The following is a 22,077-nucleotide window of genomic DNA, read 5'->3' as shown; positions in this document are numbered from 1 at the left end:
AGATATTTAGTTACATCATCTTACGTGCATTTCACTCACATAAAATGACTTTTAGTTTGATAAGATATATAGCATAATTATGGTTATTGTCAAATCGTCAGAGACATTGTAACTTTTATTGGTAACATTATTATATTCATAAGATGATGGAATTCAGCATCGATGCCTGCAAGTATACTAGAGAAGTTAACTTTATGTAATTTTATGTATGAGATGAAACTTTTTTAGCACTCTAATAATTCTAGCCACATCTCAATTAGAAAACAGGAAAGGAACACACGATTGTCATTCTAGATAATTTTCTGATGAACAGTTATATTATGTTCTCATCAGTTGTTTAATTTCCATTAAGTTTAAACAGCCATAAAAAATAGCGACGGCTATAAGATGCCTGGTCACATATATATACGTGTGGGTGGGCGGGTGTTTGTGTGTGTTCGTGTGTGTTCGTGTGTGTATGTATGCAGATATGCATGTATGCGTGTATGTATTTATATATATATATAAATATGCATACATACATATATTCATATAGATAAATATATACATACATACGTACATATATACATATATATATATATATATATATATATATATATATATATATATATAATGAAAAATATTTCAATACAAATGTATTAATACAAATGTATCAATTTCCAGCAAAAAGTAGCCCTAAAGGGTATATATATATAAATTCATAAGAATGGTACAACAAGGTACCGATATTTGCTGGAGAATAGCTATTCTCCAGCAAATATCGGTACCTTGTTGTACCATTCTTATGAATTTATATATATATATATATATATATATATATATATATATATATATATATATATATATATATATATATATATATATATATGTATATATACTTTATTTAAACACAGCAGAAATATAACAAAAAAACCGTTACTGTGAGTTTCACGTTCCCGTTCATCGGACCGTTTTGTTAGATTTTCTAACAAAACTGTCCGATGAACGGGAACGTGAAACTCAGAGTAACGGTTTTTTTGTTATATTTCTGCTGCTTTTAAATAAAGCATATTAATTTAATTTCCAGCATCTCCTTTTCCTTTCTTTCTTTTTATCTTTCTGTCTTTCTTTCTTTCTTTCTTTCTTGCTTTCTTTCTTTCTATTATACATATAGATATGCGTGTGCGTGTGTGTATAAATGTAGATATAGATAGATATTTATAAATGTATGTTGGAATGAATTAAGTGTTATGTATTATGTATCTACCTCTCAATCTCTCTTCTCATATATATGAGAACATATATATATACGCATGTATGTATATATGTATGTATACACACACATACACACACACACACACACACACACACACACATATATATATATATATATATATATATATATATATATATATACGTCTATAAATATATATGCATTATGTTATATATATATATATATATATATATATATATATATATGTATATATATATATATATATATATATATATACATATATATATATATATATATATATATATATATGTGTATATATATATACGCATGTATGTATATATACATATACATTAATATTAAGAACTGGTTTAAGGCATTCTATTATTAGGTGCCAATATATAGGAAATTTCCTTAACTCCTTCCAATAATTGCTCTAGTCCGATGATTATAGCGTTTAAATTTTACCTTATTGAACACCTATCATTCTTCGGCAGCCAATACATAAAACACTAGTCAAATACTTTTCGTTAATGTTGTTGCTCTGTCTCTCACTTTGTCTCGCACTTTCTCTCTCTCAAATGATCAGTTATACACTATTGTAAGAAGCTCAAAGAGGACAGTTTAAACAGATCCTTTTCTTAAAGACTGAACGAACGTTGAACTTGGAGCTAACTTTAGCTTCTCGTCTCGTAACTCTCCAAAAAAATTGTAGTACATTCCAGGTTTACTTGTGCTGCACTGCCATGATCGTATCATGAAATTTGTTCGAAAACAATTGTTCGAAAAAGTTATCCAAATTAATATCATTTGTGTACTTGATTTTCTTATTTTATCATTTTTGCTTAAATAAAAGGAAAAATTTGGAATAATTAACATTTCGTCTAATTGTCCTTTTGAATAATTTTCATTCATACAATTTTCCATTCGAATAAATGTTTTTCGAATAATTGTTTTCAAATAGTTCTTTTGGAAAAATTAGGTTCAGATAATCGAGATGATATTTTTTGATATGAATATTGTTTGTGCACTGTCTTGAGAGAGTCAATGCAAATAGGCCATTGATTTCAAGATCTCCAGGTTCGGCGCGTCATGTCAAAATTTCATGTGGGAGGTGCAGGTATAAAGAAAGTTAGAGAACAATGGAGGCTTGAATCATCAGTGTAAGCGTGGGAAATGTTGGAAATGACAGCATGTATGATATTGTTGTATAAATAAGAGAAAGTGATAGAGAGAGAGAGAGGGAGAGAGAGAGAGGGAGGAGGGAGAGAGACAGAGAAATTTGGAACCTGTAAAAAATGTTACATATCTGCTAACTTATTTAAGGAAAAGGTGGAAGGGAGGTCAATAGCCATGCATGTAAACGCACTCACACAAAAGATATTTTGAATTGCGAAACCGTAAACCTGTTATTTGGAGCTGGAAGAATTAAGTGAATCAATTTGAAGATTTATCCACGAAGAAGTTTCTCGAAATGTCGATCATAAAAATATAAGAATAAAATATTGTGATAATGATCGCGACACAAATTCAGATCTAGTTGTTTTACACTTTATATCCAAATATTATTCTCTGGTCAATAAGCTTTAAATTGTGGAACATTGAACTTGGTCATTTGTGCATCAACTATTCTCTAATGACAATATTAAAATCAATTATAAGAAAATCTACGTTTCCTCGGAATTAGTAATGTAATATCAAAACAAAGACAGCAAAGTTAAGATACGAAAGAATAAGTGCGTAGTGACAGATGTAGTATACGATAACATTTTACACGTGATTACATGATATTAAGGGAAATCATATGCATATATATATATATATATATATATATATATATATATATATATATATATATATATATATATATATACATATATATGTGTGTGTGTGTGTGTGAGAAAGTTGGTATGTGAAAGCACATGGTTGGATGTATAAAAGATAATAAGAGTGAAAAAACTACAGAAGGCTTGTGTTACATGGTTAAAGTATATATTTAAATTATGTCAGAAAAATGTTAGAAAAATGTTAGAAAATCTTTTTGGTATATAAACATTGTATTTTCAGAAATAACCGGTTTCGTGTTGTCTTTTCAAATTTCTCTACTTCATTGTAATGTGTTCGCTCCAGTCTGAAAAAGAAGAATTCTAGATAGGGGGAGGTAATTACGGATTTCTTCCGGTATAGGGGAGATAATCGAAATCTAGGAGGTGGTAGAATTTGATTAATTTAAGTCTATTTATGGACATCCTCCTAAAACCCTTCCTTAAACACATAAATAGCTATATCAGAGATGACTTGGATATGCTAAATCACCTCCCAAAGAAAGTCAAGGAAGAAACAATCATGATCTCATTTGACGTGATTAATTTATACACCAGTATACCTCATAATTATGGACTTGAGGCAATTCAATTCTGGCTGGATCAATTCCCGAAAGAAATCACAAACAGGATCAGTAAAGAATTCATTACTAAATCGGTTGAATTCATCTTACGAAACAACCACTTCATGTTTGACAATACTTTCTACCGACAAAAATCCGGAATTGCTATGGGAACTAGGGCAGCTCCAGTCATTGCGAACCTAACAATGGGTTACTTGGAAATAATAATATACCAGGAATCTTTATCCACCTTTGGAAACGCCCTTTCCCAATACATAAAAGAAAATTGGAAAAGGTTCCTGGACGACTGTTTCATACTCTGGAATGAAAACACAGATGAACTCTTGAAATTCAAAAGTCTATTGAACAGTGTCAACCCAAACATACAGTTCACAATGGAGTACAACCAAAAGGAGCTCCCATTCTTGGATATACTGATTAAAAAAGTAAACCTAAAAATAGAAACGGACATATTTTACAAAACCACAGACGCCAAACAATATCTACTATTTGATTCATGCCACCCACGACACACCAAGAAAATATCCCCTTCAACCTTGCAAGAAGGATATGCACAATAGTGTCAGAACAACATACTAGAGACTACAGACTACAAGAACTCAAAAACACAGTAATTGACAGACACTACCCAGTTTAACTCATAGAGGATGGAATCAGACGTGCATCACAAATTAACATAGAAAACTTAAGAAAAGTTAAACACAGCAACACACATTCCCCGAAAATACTGCCGTACATATCCACATACAACCCCAGAAACAAAGAAGCCTTCACCATCATCACCCAAAACATACCAATGCTACATAAGGACCCCAAATTAAAGGAAATTTTACACACACACAAAATCATCAAAAGCCACAAAAAAACAAAATCACTGAAAAAGATCCTCACAAAGGCAAAATTATTTTCCGAAACAACAGATGCGAAAGTAAAAAAATGTGGTCGACCAAATTGTGCAACATGCCCAAACATTCTAGAAGGTTCAGAATTCCTCTTCAAAGAGGGACACAAATTCAAAGTTAAATCTAACTTTACTTGTGCCTCAGAAAATCTTATTTATGTAATAAGATGCTCGGGCTGCCACGATAACTACATAGGGTCCACAGGATTATCGCTCAGACGTAGATGCACTCTGCACCGCCAGCAGATTGCATACCCAGAATACCGAATGATACTTTTTAGTGATCATATTGAGAAATGCGCAAAACAAATGCTACCACAATTTATAATCTTTCCTTTCTATCAATGTGCCATTAAAACACCAACACAGATTAGATTAAATAAGGAAACCTTTTTCATTCAAAAATACAAACCGAAACTTAACCATTGCTAACACATTTAAATAAGGAAATTCATCACCCCACTGAGAAAAAAGGGAAAAAAATATAGAACAAAACCATGGTAAATTAATGAAATTCTACCACCTCCTAGATTTCGATTATCTCCCCTATACCGGAAGAAATCCCTAATTACCTCCCCCTATCTAGAACTCTTCTTTTTCAGACTGGAGCGAACACATTACAGTGAAGTAGAGAAATTTGAAAAGACAACACGAAACCGGTTATTTCTGAAAATACAATGTTTATATACCAAAAAGATTTTCTAACATTTTTCTAACATTTTTCTGACATAATTTAAATATATACTTTTACCATGTAACACAAGCCTTCTGTAGTTTTTTCACTCTTATTATCTTATATATATATACATATATACATAAAGAGAGTGTGTAACCAGCCTTATGGAGAAACCGATGTATATTCCCCAAAGGGAAGGGACGGCGATCCATCGAATGATTACTAATATATAGGCGTAGGAGTGGCTGTGTGGTAAGTAGCTTGCTTTCGAACCACATGATTCCGGGTTCAGTCCCACTGCGTGGCACCTTCGGCAAGTGTCTTCTATTATAGCCTCGGGCCGATCAAAGCCTTGTGAGTGGATTTGGTAGACGGAAACTGAATGAAGCACTGAGAAACACACACTGTAACTGAACTGAGATCATCAGTAGAGAGAAAGTCAGAGAGGTATTCGCTCTGTCTACGTTTGATAGTTTTGTCTTGGAGGGATGCAAATCTTTGCTTAAGGATATAGTCGACTATTATCATAGAAGAAAGAGAAGCTTTGAGTTACTCAATAATTTCTGATATCTTTCGAACTCTTTTAGTTAAGCCATCTCTGCTTTGAATAAAATTTGATAGGTCGTGGCACATGATGATTATGGCATTGACAATGTCATAAGGGATAAAAGTTTTACAGGATGAACCAAATGACCTTTCAATTGACACCGTTGGCTGTGGAAAAATCCACAAATATAATCCGATATTAATGAGAGTTACGCTAACTCTAAAGATTTGTCAATATAATCTGCTTATAAGTTTTTCCTTGTATAACGGATATATTTTTATTGTTAATGAAACACGTGTATATGATATACAGAAAAAAAATTCTATTATTTTATTGTTTTCTTTATTTACTATGGTTTATATGACTATGTAAATAAATATGAAGGGAATCTGGGACTATTGTATTATTCCTCTTCTCAGTTTCTTAATTCGATATAGAAGAATGCGCATAGAATTCTAAATATGATGCATTTGTCAAAAAATTTATCTTCAAAACACAATGCATAATTTTATATATGTATATGAATATATAAATGTGTATATACAAATGGTGTGTGTGTGTGTGTGTGTGTGTGTGTGTGTGTGTGTGTGTATCTGCATGTATATACATATATATTTACACACGTGTATCATCTATATATACGTTTATGTTTTTCATGCATGGAGGGGAAAAGAAAATTAAATATTTCTAACTTCTCCGTCAATTCATGTTTAAAGCGTATTTTTGAGAACTATCGATAGATGTACATATTTCCTTAAGTTTTCACACACGCGCACGCATGCACACACACATACACACACACTAACGCATATATATATATATATATATATATATATATATATATATATATATATATATATATATATCTGTATTTATATATACATATATATAATACATATATATAATACATATGTATATAAATAGATACGTATGTATATATGTACATAACTATCTATCTCTGTGTATATATGTATGTATGTATGTATGTACATATGTATCTATCACTGTATATATATATATATCGTGAGTGTATTTCTTTGAGTTTTGTAAATATCTCCTCACGAATTATGAGTCTACATTTGTACTTCTATCGATATATCTATCTTTATTACAAAATTCTGGAGACAAAAGTAATACTTTGATAATTAGAGCTTAGTTTATGTGATGTGAAATCGAAGTTCAGGCCGCCACCGGTTCACTGGGTTTAAGTGTATCTTATCTCTTTCAACTTGAACATTTTGCTTTAGTGATTGACGTGAATTAGTAAGATAAACTATAAAACTCTTTGATAGAACACAAAATTCTCTTGAGATGTAACTACACACAGAACATTTTCGTTTCCCGACTTTTAGTGACAGTACCTATACTATTACAGACACGCACGCGCGCACACACACACACACTCAAACACACACTCACACACACACACGCACACACACACATACAGAAACAGTATTGATATAAGCAGACACGAAGACACATAAACGTGTATGTATGCGAGAGTGTGCGTTTGCATGTGTGTGAATGTCTGTAATAATCATAAGAATAAATGTTTAGCCATCATAGCAAAAATATTTCTTTCAGTGAAATTTTTTAGTGTTAAAACTAGTTTAGAGTAAGAATATAGTGAAATGCAAGTTCAGCCAACAGCCCCAAAACCCTGAAAATTAAAGCTAAGCTCGGTTATGAAACAAATACGGAACATTTCTATTATTTTCTTCCGTCAATATTGATATTTACAGTGGTATATATCATTTCAGGCCTTCCGTAGCAGGACCACAAAATTAGATGCAATACGAAGTCATGAGGCATACATTTACGCTGACGAAAGCCTCACAACTAAAAACACAACCTTGAATATCTGACCGTTATTGAAATTATATATATATATATATATATATATATATATATATATATATATATATATATATATATATACATCTACCCACTGTTACATTCACTCACCCAAGCTATCATGCCTCAATGGAATAGTTAGTGTAATCTTTCACTAAGTTTTATTTAAATGCATTTCTCATGGGTCCTTCAGACTGTTCTAGCAAGGCCAGTCCATTTGGTAGATATCATTCAAAATGAAAATGCATATAATTTATAGGAACTATAGCCAGGAACAAATATTCGACAGCATTTTATAATTTTAATTTTACGTACATTTGTAGTTAGCAACATGTGAGTATTTTCTTTTATGAGAGCATCATGAACATATTAGCATTACTGTAGAAAAGGTCGATCTATGCATTTGGAAACATGTATTGCATAACTGGGAAATACCTTCATGATATTTTTCTCTACGGATCGTGTCACTTATATCAAACTGTTGCATAAGTAACTAAGACGCCAAACTATTTCAATATTAGAGTATCTTTCGCTCTAACATATTTTTCCTGTATACCTTGTACCAAAATTGGTGGAGGCGGTTCAGTTTTCAAATTACATACGTCAAGTTATCATTCATAGAAAGACAGAGTTCATGAACTATAAACTAGAAAAAAAAACAGAAAGACAAATTAAAATTACAAACAACGAAGAAGAAATCAAATTCAGTAATCGGTAAAAAAAAATGAACAATGCAATAATTCAAGAAGTGATGATGTAGCAAGTGGTGAAAATTATCGATGTTCCAGAATGCCTTAAGCGAAGTAATGTAGGTTTGAATGAACGTGCCAGCTTAATATAATATGAACTTTTAATCTTTTATCCTCTTTCGGGTTACAATTATTGGATAAGGGCCATGCTGGGGGACTGAATTCATAGGTTTAGTCGATCGTATTAACTCCAGCTACATAATAAGTATCAGTGTTTAGAACAGGCTACACATAGTAAATTCGCGAACAATCTCGCACAAGGCCACATACGTATGTACAGACTCACAGAAGCAAACACGCGGAAGTATACATATGTATATATATATATATATATATATATATATATATATATATATATATATATATATATATATATATTTGAGTGTTTACATACACACATACATACACACTATCACATACACACATATATACGATAGGCTACTGCATATATTCCGACAATCCGGCAGTCGTATATATGTATACATATATATATATGTATGCATATATGGGTAAAGCTAGAAAATAGAGATAGGAGACATTCAGTCCTTAGAACGTTCGTGCAGGATAGAAAAATGGTCACGTGAGGAAAAGAATGCTGGACGATGGTCACGTGTGAGCAACGAGAGAGAGAAAAAGAGAAAGAGGGAAAGAGAAAGAGACAGATAGAAAACACGGAAAGGGTGGAAAAGGGAATGACAGAGGATAAGGGATAAAATAGTATACAGTAGAATTGCATAAACTATGTTTAAGATAAACTTACTTGGAAATGGGTGCGTGGCGTTCAATTAAATAATAATATAAATAATAATATATGTGTAAAACGGTTGAATGAGAATTTTCTTCATATTCTGCTGGTAGCTTCCTCGCGTAAAATTTGCGAATATGAAAATAATACTTGTATATGGTGTTGTGAATTTATGGAAAGAAATTCCATAGAATTCTAAAAAATTGTGTAAAATGGAGAAGAGAAGATATTAAAATATACAAGAGAACTTTCAAATTCACAACACACTATATATCATTATAAATTATATATATATATATATATATATATATATATATATATATATATGTGTGTGTGTGTGTGTGTGTGTGTGTGTGTGTGTGTGTGTGTGTGTGTGTGTGTGTGTATGTGTGTGTGTGTGTGTGTTTGTGTGTGTGTGTGTAAAATTTTGGATTTTTGGAGGGTCACAGTTAGGAACAAAAACAGGACAGTGGAAACATGCAGGGAAACCGAACGAAAATAAACATGGAGTGTCGTAAAAGCTGTGAGAAATATTTTCTTTGAAAAGAGAAAAGATAGAAGAGAGAGATATGAGACGCCCAGTCCTTAGAACATCGGTGCAGGAAAGAAAGATGGTCACACGACGAAATGAAAGATGGATGATGGTCATCTGTGAGCAACGAGAGAGAGAGAGAGAGAGAGAGAGAGAGAGAGAGAGAGAGAAGGTGAGAGAAAGAAAGGCAGATAGAAAACTGTGAATGGGAGAAAAAGGGAATTAGAAAGGATAGGAGAGAAAACGGTATAGAATAGAGTCGCATCAAAAATTTTAAGATAAACTTACTTGGAAATGGATGTGTGGTGTTCAATTGAATAATTATATGTGCACCAGCATGACCGCAGCCACTTGGCTGAAACACATAAATAAAAAAAAAAAAAATATATATATATATATATATATATATACATATATATAAGGGTACAGAACGTCACCAACAGCAAACAACATGAAATACGAAAGAAAATGAGTTCTATATATAAATATAAATATATATATATATTTTGAGTGTTTACATACACACATACATACACACTAACACGTACACACATAGATATACGGTAGGCTACTGCATATATTCCGACAAACCGGCAGTCATATTCCACACGCTGCAAGTGGAAATTCAGGGTAGAAGGGGCGTACAGTGGAGCCGTATTTTTAACCAAAAAGTGTATCTATAAACCACATACAAACACACACCTTTTCACGTATATATGTATTTTTGTGTATGAGTACATTTGGGTGTGAGGGTGGACGTGTCTCTGTGTGTGTATGTTAGGTTGTTCGTGTGGGTGTAGACTTGCTTGTGGGTATGTGTGTGTGGGTGTTTGTGTGGGTGTAGGTAAACCTGTAGGTTTTTGTGGGGTAGGTAAGCCTGTAGGTAAGCCTGCGAGTGGGCGTGTGTGTGAGTCAGCGCGCGCGCGCGTGTATGTATTTCTTTATTAAAAGATGTCGTTTCGTTTCGTTTCTATTTTCATTTTAAAGCCAATCTTTGTTGTTGGTACTCCGTCCGTTACGACGACGGGGGTTCCAGTTGATCCGATCAACGGAACAGCCTGCTTGTGAGATTAACGTGTAAGTGGCTGAGCACTCCACAGACACGTGTACTCTTAACGTAGTTCTCGGGGATATTCAGCGTGACACAGTGTGACAACGCTGACCCTTTGAATTATAGGCACAACAGAAAAGGAAGTAAGAGTGAGAGAAAGTTGTGGTGAAAGAGTACAGCAGGGTTCACCACCATCCCCCGCCGGAGCCTCGTGGGGCTTTAGGTGTTTTCGCTCAATAGAAACTAACAACTCCCGGTCTGGGAATCGAAACCGCGATCCTATGACCGCGAGTCCGCTGCCCTAACCACTGGGCCATTGCGCCTCCACAAAGCCAATCTTTATAACAATTGAAATAAACAGGATCCACAAGCATCAGAGTAGCGACAGAAATATTTTCCACCTTCCAATAAATGAATAAACTCTACTTGGGTTGAATAAATACATGCTTCTATCGTGTGTGTAAACACAAACGTAGCTGCCTAACTATCTACACACACGCACACGCCTATACACACGTGCACGTGAACAGACACATATATATTGATTTTTATACAATGTATTTTTGGGGTTTCTCAACGGAACTACTTGTTATGCTATGATATCTTTCTCCCCAGAGTTTTAATTCATTAGCATTTCTTGTCCTTGTATATTAAACATGCTCGTTTTATTATATGTGTTTTATGCTTCATGCTTATATTTGTAACACCTTTCCATTTCACTCGAATTAGTTAGTGAAAATTGTCAAAGTGGAGGTGAACGTTTACTCTCACAAAGTCGATGATGATAAGCAGATTCAAGTTTATCATATGAAGTCAAAAAGAGACAACGAGCTGGCACAATCGTTAGCACTTCGGACAAAATACTTCGCGGTATTTCACCCGTCTTTACGTTCTGTGTTCAAATTCGCCGAGGTTATCTTTTACCTTTTATCGTTTCAGAGTCGAAAAAACAAGTATCGGGGTTCGATGTGACCGAATTCACTTTCCCATCAAAGGCTGCTGTCCCTATGCCAACATTTCAAGCCATTATTTATGAAAACCACAAAGGTGTTGCGCTGACAGAATGTTACCGATCGGGACAAGATGTTTTGCAGCATTTGTTTGGGCGCCTTACTTTCTGAGTTCAAATACCATCGAGGTTGACTTTGCTTTACATTTTTTCAGGGTCGATGAAATATGTTCCAGAGGAGCACTGGGGTCGAAGTAATCAACTGGCTCCCTCTGGTTTTCAGGACTTGTACTTATAATAGAAATAAATATGAAGTCAAAATCTACATAGCAAAGTATGTTTATCGTTCTACCGCTGCTGCTGTTGTCGTTATTGACAACGATGGTGGCGATGATGTCAATGATGATGATGATGATTGTGTTCAAGAGAAAAAGAACAAGAAGAATTGGACGAGTTAGATAACGATAAGAGTGACAAAGAAGTGGATTGCTTTACAGTAACTAATATATTTAGACAAATTAGAAAACGCAAAAGTAGCACCAGTTTCATTTATGTCGAAGATGCTAATGGTTAGGAGAAGGGGGAGAGAGGGAAAGGTTAAGGAAGGAGATAATGATGATCATGATGATGATGACAACAACGACGACGACGATGATAATGAAGACAAACAATAGCGAAGAATTGTTATTGATAATGATGATGATGATGATGATGATGATGATGATGATGATGATGATGATGATGATGATGACGGTGATGATGATGACGATTATGATGGTGATGATGATGATGATGATGATATATAGTATGTTTCATCTCTTTCCTAATCGATATCAGAATTTGAAACCTAACACCGACGTTACGTATCAAAATTATGGCTATTAGTTGATTAGTTTCGATAGCAACACTGATATGAAACAACAGGAAAAGAAGGAAAAAATAGTTGAAATCGGAAACAACAATGAATCGTCATTTATTTGTTTGCACACATTAAACTTGAATGACATAAAGAACAAAAAGAGGAGTTTAAAGGAAAACCAATAAAAAGAGAACACGGGTTCATACAGTATTATTTCACATGTAAAATAATTCATGTAAGCACTAAAATATTTGATGGCATGCTTGAAATTTCAGAAGTGAATAGCATTTGTAAAGCTGTAAAGAATTGCCAATGATTTAGATGTTTGCACTCCGGGATTGATAGTTGCAATGCCTGAAAATGGAGATAACACAGCGAGTTGAAAATATATTACCTTATTCTATGTTTCTGAGATTCTGATTAAAAATGCAATGATACTTTCTACTACGTCTTTGAGGTTTGTAGATATATATTCGTGTTAAATTACGCCTAAAGTCTTTGAGTAATTTTCTCTAATTCTAAATCTTCTGTATTGACTCTTAGTTTTGTTGCATTTTCTTTCATTGCATGTAAGATTTTTTTACTGGAAGTCACACAACCTAACATATGCTATCAAAATCGGAAAAAAAAAATAGACAGGGATTAAATACCTCTTCCCATCATAGAAATGAGCACCACGTAGTGGAGTGGCTACAGCAGCGATTGTCGCTGGCTGCTCTCCGCGGCAACACCATCGCGGTCATGACTGCGGGGATCGGCTGAGGACGCCAATCGTTCTGGGGATATGTGGCACCTCGGAGCACCCTTGCTCTACCGCTGTTTTACCCCTACCCCTTTTCCTTTTCTTTCTATTCTTTTTTTTATCTCCTTTCTTCCACGTGTCTTTCTATTTGAATGTTCTCATAAAATCATTCGACCAATTTAAAAAAAAAAAAAAACGAAAAAAAGGAATAAATGAAACCAGTAGTTTATATTTGTCGATATAAAAGCCAAATTCGTTTTTTTCTATAAGTTCTATTGTGTTACCTTCATGCTAATTTTATTTCTAAAACTAATCCCAGTTTCAATATTTTTCCTGAAGAATCTTAGTTTACATTTGGAGCGGAAAATTAACATGCATTTAGCATTGTATTTGATCTCGATCTCTAGATCCTAAAGGTTACGTACAATTTGTTTTTTCTAATTTTAGTTGTGGTGCTAGTTCATTTTTCATTTACGTTTACGTTGTGATGGGTAATAAGATAATCTTTTCATATGCTTCTGTTCTATTTTGGTAATTACGAAGAGATGCTGAAAAGTTCCTCACTTTGGTATTGGACAATACAGGAGGATCAGTTACTTATGATTGTATTCAACATTGTCCCCACTCAGATTCACATACCTATTGCAGCGGTCCTTCAGATTTTCTAAGCCTCGTAAAGAACAAAGACGGTTGGGTCTCTAATAAGGCCTTTTGAGATAGCCTTATAGTCAGGAAATTTTCATCACACCCTCGTATATCTGCTAGAATTTGTGTTGTCAGCAACGGTGATTATTTAAGAAATAATTATGGAAGAGGATGGTGTGATATTAGAAGTATAGATTCTTTACGGCCATCTGTGTATCATATCTAATATAGATACACCATGAAAAAGCACATTTGCCGCATTTTTTCCCCGATTGTTATTCAATGAGGGGGCTAATTGCAACACCAGCGATTGTTTATACGCTGTTTTCTCATACCAATAGCAATGAATTTTGTGTCAGCAGGAGGTTGTCTGAGTACATGTTAATGACAACATTAATGACGCAGAAATGTGCATCTAGTTATTTCATGACGACTACTGTTTCCTAGTGATATATTTGTGTTCTAAAATAGTACAGCCATAAGAGATGTTATTTTCGAACTAATATTGCAATAAATTTCTTTTTCGCGATGTATCTACATTAAGTGTAATACATTGATGTCTTTTTTTACACTCTAATATCGGTTGTGTGATAGGGAAATATAAAAAAAAAAAATCCCATTGATCAGACGTAATTTACATCATCCAAGTTTCTTAATAATGCCTCTGTGTGTGCGCGCGTGTCCGCACAAATCGTTTTTGGCTATGAATGAAAATATATATGCATATATATGCATTTTTATATATATTGTGTATATATATACATACATATATATATATATATATATATATATATATATATGTAAGAATTTATAAACATATAAATATACATATGAATGTGTGTGTATATATATATATATATATATATATATACAAACATATATATATGTATGTATATATATATATATATATATATATATATATATATATATATATATATATATATATATATATATATATATATATATATATATGCACACATCGGTCTATGTAGTTGTGTATGTTATGTATCTATACATCTATCTATTTATGTTTTTTATTCATGTGAACGTATGGGCTATAATGACTGCTATCATTATATTATATATGCCGTATACTTGTAACAAAAACACTGATGACAAAATATCAACGAATACATTGACCTGAAACATCCATTACTTGTTCGGTAAAATGTATCAGCTTTCCCCATTGTACATGCAAATAAAATTAGCGTAGAACTGATTTTACTTTCAGAAACCTTACATTTCCCATGCATTTGGATGTTTTTGTTTATGGATAATCTATTATGTACATATAAATAAGTCTACTGGATATAATCTGCAGTTTTATGAAGACAAAAAACATATATTAAAATTTATTGACATCTTTTCTCTTAAGACTGACGATCATTTATACATATTAAAACTGTGTTTTCCTTTTCTTGCAAATATCATTATCGACAGTGCACGAAAGGAAATATTGTGCAATTGCTTTCCGGCTTTCCGTCCCTTTAATTTCTTTGTGCAAATCAGAAGAGAAGATAGTTTACCATAAAAGACACATGATAAAGACTACCATTGGATCAAAAGAAAAGGTAGCTTCTTTCGCAATAAATCTTTGGCAGCTGGTTAAGGTTAGGGAAAACTGCTAGTATACTGTTAAATTATTCCTCCTAACAGCTTCTCTCAATATGAACTGTCACGTTAGGGGAAATTTCAGGGAGAAGTTAAGAATATTGAAATCGTTTGCTTTAAACAAATATATTACTAACAAATTGAAACTTTCAGCTTATTTACATTACTTTAAAATTCAAATTGGGAAAGAATAATACTAGACTGAACCAATATGGAAAATTCAGAGAATCTCCCTCGTACCCTAGCGATAATTAGTAAAATAGTTGATGACACCACTAGGGAAATCGCTAATTTATCATTCCATGGAGATAAAGTTTTCAGAACTGTACCATGCTGCTGCGAGTCATGAATGGGGGGGGGGGGTTTCAGTGAGCAGTTAGTGAATATGGAGGATTCCTTATAAGAGAGCTGGTTCCTTCCTCCGTTCAACTTAGATGCATCTGCTAACAAAACTACTGAAATTTTATCCTTAATCACTTAACATTACTCAGACACGCATAAATATTACAGGTTTTTGAATGTGCATGGTGTTTAGAACACTATTATCCATGATATATCGGTTTCAAATTTTGAAACAAGGCCAGCAAGTTTGAAGGAGGGGTAAGTCGATTACATCAATCCCAGTACTCAGCTGGTGCTTATTTTCTCAACTCTCAAAGGATGAAAGCCAAAGTCAACCTCGGCGGAATTTGAACTCAGTGCGTAAAGACGGACGAAATGCCGCTAAGCATTTTCCCCGGCGCGGCAACGATTCAGCAAATTCGCCGCCTGAAGTTGTCTAGATCAAATTACTGCCAATAATACATGTTACAAAAGAGATAAAAATGTATAACCACATAAGCTGTACTCGAGGTATCCTTTATATCTGGAAATCAATGCACCTACCTACGAACAGATTCTACCATTCCGAGTCTACAGCCCGACTCTCACTACATCACGAAGAGACTTAGAGATAAGATTTTAAGTGATGAATCGCTCAATTTATATTCTTCTAAGCATCAAAGGACAATGAAAAGATTATCTATCTCTCCTGTTTCATGTCGCTGCCACGGGGCTAAGGAAATAATTGCTAACTATTACCAGCAATCTATATGATAAGGTTTCTCTTTATCCATTCCAGGCAAGTGCGATCTTTTACAGCTATGATACTACTCTTATCGGAGCAGCCTACAGTATCCTTTAATCACAAAATGATTCTCTAGTGTAGCCATAACCAAATCTCTCTGGCGCGTAATATTCAATCTTTAGTTCTTAAAATTCCTCCGAATGTTTCTGTTTCTGTTTATTTCTATTAATATTACTAACGAATGCAAAGGAGGTTTACGCATCGATTGCACAAATTTGCTATCATCAGGAAGTGTGTATAGCTAAAATTATTTGAAAAATGTCCGTAAAATGCATATATATTCTTTTATTTTTTTACTTGTTTTAGTCATGTGATTGTGGCCATGCTGGAGTACCCCCTTAAAAGGTTTTAGCCGAAGACCTCGACCCATGACTTACTCTTTGTAACCCTATTACTTATTCTATCTGGTCTTTTGCCGAACCGCTAAAAGTATTATCGAAGCATAGACCTGACGCTTAGATAGATCACACAGGCTACACACATAGCATTAGACAGGCAGAACCGCAATAGAAAACATGAATGGAGCAATAACACCCACCGCTACACGACACCACATTACTGAAGATAGAAGGCAAGAGAAGAGAGAGCGAAAAAATAATAATAAATAAATAAATAAAACAGATCCAAACAGGGTAATACACACACAATGGACAGATATGCACATACCTGTGATACACATAAGAAATAAAGATAGATAAATAAAATAAATAAATAAATATATTTGTCATATAAATGTGATAAATATAACAAATAGAGATTGACAAAAATAAATAGGTAAATAAATCTATATAAAGGGCATGGATACAAACAACATAAGAAGCGAACCCATATACAGACACAAGCACACATTTTAACTTCAGAGACAGCCGCAACAGTATCAACAACACGATTAACAACAACAGCAGCAGCGACAATGGGGGAAATGATAGGGCTGAGGGGAAGATCATACTGATACTAAGAACAATGACACACACACATGCTCACATAAACGCATGCGCACATAAGGATACACACCATAGAAGAGCAGAATGAAATAAGTGGAACAGGAGCACACACGAAGACGAAAAGTGTCGCTGAAGAGGTCACAGATGTGTGACAAAAGTTTTCTGGACAATGGACATTAGTTAGAATAAGAACAGTAATAAACGAGTGAAGATCAAATATATAGTGCGTGTGATTATTTACCAAAAAACAAAAACACCATCCGAAAATATTATATATATATATATATACATCCTCCCCCCCCTATATATATATATAGCTTATCCAAACATGAGTAATCAAGAAAAAACAACAACGCGAGGACGTGGAACAAGTACTGTTACTGGACGCTCAGTAAAAGAAAGAAAAGAAAGAGGATTGCACGTTTCGAGCGGAGCTCTTCATCAGAAATATAGAAAAAGTTCAAAGAAAGGAAGATCGAGAAAGAAAATCGCCAGCGATACACACGCGGTCACATATTGAAATGACGGGAAGGTGTAGAAAGAGTTCTTTCTAAAACAGGTGAGTGCAAGAGAAGGAGGTATGTGTGTGTGTGTGTCCATGTACGTATAATTGTGTGCGTATATGTATGAATGTGTATTGTGTGTTTATAGTGTGTGTATGTATGAGTCAGTGTTGTGTGTATATGGGAGGTATGTGTGGGTTCATTTGCTTGTGCGTATGTGTATGTGTGCGTGTGTATATATGTATGTGCGTGTGAGTGTATGTGCGTGTGTACATATGTGTGTATGTATGTATGTGCGTGTGCATTTTGTGTGTGTGAACAGGGGTTGTGTGGGGAGGTATGTGTGCGATATATAGTCATTGAAACGTACTTCTTATCGTTTTTATGTCTCTACACATTTCTTGAAGTAAATGTTTTCCTTTTTGCTAGAATTCAGACAAAATGTACATTGAGTAGTAAAGTGTCTTGTTTTCTAATGTTAAGGTTGATTTATTTTCATTTTCAAACTGTAAAATTGTTCTAAAAACGAGGAAACACCTGTAACATACCATTGTGAAGAACATAGATGTTTTGACGCCGTTTTTCGATTGAATATATTTTGCTTACCTAAAAATTGGAATTTTGGAAAATATTTTTTTTTATTACAAATACGATTCCCGTGTTTTGTTTACGTGAAATTATGAAAGAAAATTGTAATGTTTACCTGTCATTTTTAGCGTGTGGAGAAACTTTCTAGGCTTAACTTTATATGCTGGTTGAAATTCACCTAAAAAAAGATTCTGGGGTCGATACATTCGACTAAAAATTCTTCAAGGCGGTGCCCCAGCATGGCCGCAGTCCAGTGACTGAAACAAGTAAAGAGATCTTTAGAAAACAAAAATGAGAAAGAACCATAAATGTATAACCGAGTGGGGTTGTAAACAATTAAGCATTTTGCGATAGAACACAACGCAACTCATTGGATAGAATGAGACCATGACCTCACGTTCGTGATTGCATCACCCTAGGCGATTCTTATATACATACCTACACACACATACATACATCATTCTTTCTCTCTCAAGCTAGAATAGTCCGGTAATATATGGACATCTTACCTTCATTCACTGAGAAATGCAACATATGTGCTACTATTTAGGAAACAGCTGTAAGAAACTATTTGTACACAGCCTGACTCCCTTATTTCTTAAAATATACTCATTTCTAGCATCTGTCTTGCAACACTCAATGATACATATTTAGATTTATCATTTCAATCCTTTATACTGGAAACTCATGTTTGCGTGCTCATTTCTCCTTACTACTTCCTACTCACACACACACACACACACACACACACACACACGCACACACACACACTCACGCACACACACACTCACACATTCACACACACATATAAATATATATATATATGCATACATACATACATACATACATAAGTATTGCTTTGTAAAAAAAGGTTGTCTTGTATGGGTAAGAAACTGCTGAAAGATGATGAAATTTCTTGATGCATTTTGAACATATTAATCTACCCAAGTCAGTCAATGCACTGGTCTATCACAATGCCTTCCCATCAGACGATCAGACGATGGGTGAGTGATGAAGACGGATATGTATGTGTTGCGAAGAGGGTTTTGTAAGAGGAAGCAACTAAAACATGAGTGTATCGTTACATATTGAAAGACAGAAATATCCTATTGATATGAGTAGACACTGACAAATTACAATATATGATAAATGAGTGAAGTCTAATCGGATTATCATTTAAAATCTCTTGCAGAGATTTAGCGAATCGATTTACAAAGCGTATGGCATTAGGAGACAGTTTGTGATCAAACGTAATTAATGTGACTGTATATAGGTTGTTCCTACACCTATTAAGTTTATACAATATATATGCATAGTGACACAGTAGGTTTCTAAGTATCAACTCGGCCAGACACACAACCGCAGGTAGAACCACTCCAAAACTCACAAAGTACAAACACACACATGCACAGATGTTATATAAATATCTTTTATCTTTTACTTGTTTCAGTCATTGGACTGCAACCATCTCGGGGCACCGTTTTGAAGAAATTTTAATCGAATAAATTAACGGAAGTGCATTTGAAGTCTGGCACTTATTTTTTCGGTCTCTTTTAGTGAAACCTCTAAGTTACGAAGACGTAAGCACTGCAACATCGATTGCAAGCGGTGGTGGTGCGTCAAACACAAACGCAAGGACATACATCACCCAACTCACATAGATACACATACATACGCACACACATACACACACACACATACATACACATACATATATACGACGAGAGCCTTTCAGTTTCCGGCTACCAAAGTCACGCTCAAGGCTTTGCTCGGCTCGATGCTTATTGCCAAATACATTTGCCCAAGGTGCTACGCAATGGAACCGAACACGGTACCATGTAGTTGGGAAGCAACCCTTTACTACATAGTCACGACTATATGCTATATAACACATATTTAATATCATCCATGCATATAACCCATGCGAGCATGGAAAGCGGACGTTAAACGATGACGATGATGATGATGATGATGATGATGATGATGATGATGATATATTTATATTATATACCATACTATATTATGTATCTGTTAAATATGATATATATACATATATATAGACGCATGCATATATGTATGTATATGTATGTATACCATAATCTAGCATCGTATAAAAACAGACATACACACACGCATCTGCTTAAGTGACACATTATTATAATACACAAGTTAGGCTATACAAAGTGCGTAATTAGCAACATACAGGTGGAAGCTCTGTAGAGGGGCTTCTATATCTCGCTCTGTCACCCTTCTGTTTATATATGCATATATTCTACATCATATTATATGATAAATAAATAATTGGAAATATATATATCCGTATAAATACATTACAGATGCAGATACTCTCTCTCTCTCTCTCTCTCTCTCTCTCTCTCTCTCTCTCTCTCTCACATACACATATGCGTGTTTGTGTTCGTTTGTGTTTATTTACTCTTACAGTATATAGTTAGCCACTCATGCATACAACGTGTACGGTTTTGGAATTGTTTATCTAATATACAGAAGACAATTAAATAATTAACAAAACATGTACCTCTGTATTCGGTTCGTTTCTTTGCTGTTTGTCAACAAACTGTCTCCCGCTTTCAACTCCAGTTGTGTCTCGTACTTAATAGCATGACAATCTTTTCTTCATATGTGGATTGTAAATCATATCCATAATATATATGTGTGCATGTAGAGAAGTTGGTAGAAAGACATGAAGGAAATAAGTCACTGTGTAATACATATATACGCACTTACTAACATACATGTATATCTTTTATCTTTTATCTTTTATCTTTTATTTCAGTCACTAGACTGCGAGAATACTGGGGTACCGCCTTGAAGAATTTATTAGTCGAAATAACCGTCCCCAGTACTTATTGTTTTGTTAAGCCCGGTACTTATTTTATCCCTCATGTTTGCCGAACCACTAAGTTGTCAAGCGGTACTGGGGGACGAACACTAACACAGACACACAGACACACACTCCCTCTCTCTCTCACATACACACAGACACACACGCATACACACGCACAGACACGCACACACACACACACACACACACACACACACACACACATATATATGTATATATATATATATATATATATATATATATATATATATATATATATATATATATATATAGATAGATAGATAGATAGATATATATATATATATATATATATATATATATATTCAACGGGCTTCTGTCAGTTTCCGTCTACCAAATTCACTCACCAGGCTGTGGTCGGCCCGACGCAATAGTAGAAGAGGCTCACACAAAGTGCAACGCAGTGGGACTGACCCGGAAACAATGTAAGCTGGGAAGCAAGCTTTCTACGACACACCCACATCTGTGCTTACAAGTGTGCATGCATATGTAATATATTTTTTAATGCGCCTCTCACTCTCTCCTCCTCTCTCTCTCTATCCACTCCTCCTCTCTCT

General features: G+C 34.2%; 1 long non-coding RNA gene across 3 annotated transcripts in view; it reads right to left on the bottom strand.

Annotated features, from left to right (window-relative positions):
• The window catches only part of LOC106872775 (uncharacterized), a 144,296-nt gene extending 122,543 nt beyond the window's left edge, over window positions 1-21,753 (bottom strand). For 2 of the 3 annotated variants that reach the window (XR_008264224.2, XR_001409802.3), the window contains exons 1-3: window positions 21,176-21,753; window positions 18,755-18,896; window positions 9,910-9,976 (exon numbers count right to left, since the gene is read on the bottom strand). This is a non-coding gene — a long non-coding RNA (uncharacterized LOC106872775). Of the gene's footprint in view, window positions 1-7,780; window positions 8,242-9,909; window positions 9,977-18,754; window positions 18,897-21,175 lie in introns of those variants that run through there. The other variant, XR_008264225.2, reaches the window with a different exon arrangement.
• Between the last annotated feature and the right edge of the window lie 324 nt (window positions 21,754-22,077).

This window comes from Octopus bimaculoides, chromosome 1 (assembly GCF_046866305.1).
Source record: "Octopus bimaculoides isolate indiv1 chromosome 1, ASM4686630v1, whole genome shotgun sequence".
Classification (NCBI taxonomy): domain Eukaryota; kingdom Metazoa; phylum Mollusca; class Cephalopoda; order Octopoda; family Octopodidae; genus Octopus; species Octopus bimaculoides.
The sequence above is the reverse complement of the archived record's forward strand: the minus strand, read 5'-3'. Positions and strand labels throughout refer to the sequence as shown.